Below are 4,142 nucleotides of genomic sequence, written 5' to 3' on the forward strand. Positions count from 1 at the left end.
AAGTGTAAGTGTAAGTTTATCAAACTTCAAATGATTAGAGTTATGAATCAAGTTAGTAATACCACTATCCATTGTTTTTATACCAAAAGCGAATCTGAAGCAACAATTCTGACTTCTCTGTAAACGTGTCGAATCAGTCTTTAAAAGTGCGGGTCCATAGACAGTATCGCAGTATGAGATTTTTGAGATTATTAAAGCATTACAGAGGTTTAGTTTTCATTCAGAGTTCATTAGGTCTCGATTAGGGTACAGCTATTTTAAAATACTATAAGATACTTGACATAAATAATTTATATGTTTGGAAAAACCTCAAACTTTCATCAAACCACAAACCTAAGTTTTTACACTCATTACTAATTTTTATAGACTCATTTGCTATTTTAATGTCTAGAGATTCTTTTATTAAATTTCTTTTAATTCTGGGACCAAAAAGGATGATATTAGATTTCTTAGGATTTACAATTATATTGACAAAAGAAGTGTAAAGTATGTTTTCCTCTGTATTTTTGGGCCCTTAACATATGCTCGATGTCAATAAAGGACACTCTGACCTTCCAAGGGCAAAAATGACAACAACTGTAGTGTTTCGACCCCACAGAGGGCGTAACACAATGTTTGGAGTTGTCAGTGTTACGAGAAACAACTACTCCGAGAGCATATGCTCCCACCGGCAATGAATTATACTCGCAACACCTAGTGCAACAGCTAGGGTCGTTCGTCAGTTTAACCCACCAGGCACAGACCGGTTTCGGACTTATTAGTCCTCATCAGTGTATCACAGGTGCGACAACCGACAAACGACCCAGCTGTTCTTCGTCGTATCATCTAACACTGACAACTCCAAACATTGTGTTACGCCCTCTGTGGGTGGCAGTCGTGCAACCAAGTACCTGCAATATAGCAGGTCGCTTCCTACTGTAGCCATTTGAATGGCACAGTTGGGAGTCCGCAGGACAGATGGAGCCATTTGCGCTCTCGCGTACAATGTATTTCCTTTTCGTGATGATACCACGAAGAACAGCTGGGTCGTTTGTCGGTTGTTGCACCTGTGACACAATGATGGGGACTAATAAGTCCGAAACCGGTCTGTGCCTGGTGGGTAGACTGACAAACGATCCTAGCTGTTGCACTAGGTGTTACGAGTATAATTCAACGCCGGTAGGAGCATATAGCTCTCGGAGTAGTTGTTTCTCATAACACTGACAACTCCATCATCTGCGTAAGCTTGTTTCAAAAGTTGAAGCGATTCCGTGAAAATTTTCCCCAGCTTCACGCAAAATTTTACGCTGCATCGTTGTTCTAGAAAATTGCAGACTTCAAAAATCATCAGTAACACTTAAACACGCTGCACTCAAATAACAATATAACGAAAAATAAATGAGATGTCAACAATTCAAGAACATGTGGTTACAGTGGAGGTCATGCGCACTAAATATCTCTATTAACGCGTGATTCAAAATGTTCGGTTATTTTCTGAACGGACCTCGTATAAACAATATCAACCAACCGACCCTACGACACTGAAAACTTTCAGACGGCACGAACTCTTATCGAAAAAAAGTTACGTAACAGTTCAACTAAAAGTTATGCAGTGATTCATTTTAGAAATGACCGAATATGTTTCATGTACATACAAGATAACTATCCGAATAAATTTAATATATTTAACTTGTCGATTATACGGCCGTGTGGGTGGCATGCAGGATTGCTGTTTCTTTATCGCGCAGAGCGGGTCTAAATTTTCCAGTCGTTACAAATATGGCGTACATCGCATAGAGGTTAGACAAGTTTGAATACGAGCCGGGTGTACACTGTTGCAAATAAAATAAAAGCGGCTCTAAATAATACCTACTACAGTGCTCGTACGGCGTCAGGTTTAGAGGAATATTGTCGAGTACTAGCGTTATAGAAATTTTGATCAAATGTGGAAAAACTGAAAGGTGTGGCTATATTTTTTAATTGAAAAATATACTAAAATATAGCATAATTGGCTAATCCATCATCTTCAGACATTTCCAATATCTACTAGATTTTTTAAACTGAAACAGAAATTTAATATATTTCGAAACAGTGGGGTTTTACTGTAGACAAATTTTTATTAAAAAATTCTTGTGGTTTCCCGAAAAATGGTCTCCAAAAATATCACGGAAGTGCATGGAATAAAATTGTATCACCGTAATTAGTTCAACAGGTATTATGTAAATATGTATTATACTGTAAAAAAAATTCACTCAAATTTCACTAAGTTTTACTCAATAAGGTATCAATTTCTGTCCACACCCGATTGAGTAAAATGTTCACTCCATTAGTACGAATACAACTGAGTTAAACTATTGCATCAGAAATGAGTGAGTTTCACTCAAATCCAAGTTACTGCTAACTATCAATTGAGCGACTTTTGACCCTATTCTAAGTATATAGAACCAATTTCTCTAATATGATTTAAATTTAACTATTATTGTCATTGTTTACCCAGGTATGGTTTTTAATTAACTAAATATTGAGTGCAAAAATAAATTACTCATAAATGATTAATTAGGACATACAATATTGAAATTAATTCACTTCGCGAGGCCTCCTTCTGTCCCAGCTGAGACCTGCCAGCTGAGACCCGCCGCCGTTGGTAAGGCCTGTTCTCCTGACGACCACGCTTTTCTGGAGCATCTAACCGGCCCTATCAGCTGTGGTCGAGATTACAGAAGCAATGTGTAAGTGGTCTCATCTTCACAGCACCTTCAAATTACTCGAAATTAATGTACATTTAAACTCATTAAGTAATGAGGACATTTACTCTGATTTAGGCACAAGTGCATCAAATACGAGTTTACGTGAAGAATTTATTTAAGGAGTACCTATATATGAGTAAAAGTACTCAGTTTTAGTTTAAATATAATCCCAAATGAATAAAATGATCAAAATGCCCAATATTGAGTGAAAATGTACCCAATAATTTCACTCAATTTTTTACAATTTCTGTCCGATTTATGTAACATATATAGGCCAGGAAAAGAGCTGGAAAATGACCATTTCGCGATTTTTTGTTTCGGCAAGCTGAATTTATCACTATAGATGCTAAATATTATGTACTATAACATATTAGTTTCCACAGTCATAAAAATGGGGGGAAGATTGTTTACAGGTTTGTTAATTGTATAATTTTTACGTAAATTTACGTTTTTCGCTTATAACATTTTTGCGTTCATTTCCACGAGAAAACAGTAAAGTACTTTTTTCTCGTCTTCAAAAGACCTACAAAACTAGCCCTCCCTCGAGCGTCAAAAAATATTGATTAGATCAAAAGTTATAAACAGCAGAAGTTTATTTATGACTTTTGAATTAAACTTTTATGAACTGCGTTATTATTACCAGAACGTTTTGGCATCGCATCCTCTCATTTCTTATCACTGTCTAATAACTCACATGAAATCTGGAATCCGTAAGTTGAATAGTTTACAAGTTATGGCCTTATAAACAAATTAACTAATTATTAGTCTGGACGGTCCCGAGCATCTTCCACAATCGCACTTATTTTTTTGTGGTAAATTTCATAATAATACATTGAAATCTATATTTTTTTTTAATTTCAAATTTGCAACCGGGAATTTTTTTTATTTTTTAGCCTTAGTTGTAAAATTAAATATACGAGTTATATATTATTATTACATATTCAGAAATCTTATGAAAGGAGCTTTAAGTTAAAAAAAAATCGTCAAGATTCGTTGAAAAACAACGGAGTTACAGACTGTCAAATATATTGTTTTCAAGCGAATTTCGCTTTTTTAACGGCAGGATTATGAATATTATCGTCAATTTCTTGGGACTCGCTGTTGTTCGTTTCCCCCACCCTTCCGCCGCGCCACAGCTTACCGAAAAATCAAGCGACCCACTGACTTCTGAGAATATTTCTTATACACTTAACATACTTCCACAAATAAAATATTTTTATCTGGGAAAGTACTCGGGTTGCCGGTTATGACAATATTTTTTTTGCCGCTATCAACCTAATTTGTTTAACAATAGGCCCTTACCTTTGACAGTCTGTAACTCCGTTGTTTTTCAACGAATCTTGACGATTTTTTTTTTAACTTAAAGCTTTTTTCATAAGCTTTCCGAATATGTAATAATATATAACTATATCACGC

This window comes from Anoplophora glabripennis, unplaced genomic scaffold, assembly GCF_000390285.2.
Source record: "Anoplophora glabripennis isolate ALB-LARVAE unplaced genomic scaffold, Agla_2.0 scaffold401, whole genome shotgun sequence".
NCBI classification, from domain to species: domain Eukaryota; kingdom Metazoa; phylum Arthropoda; class Insecta; order Coleoptera; family Cerambycidae; genus Anoplophora; species Anoplophora glabripennis.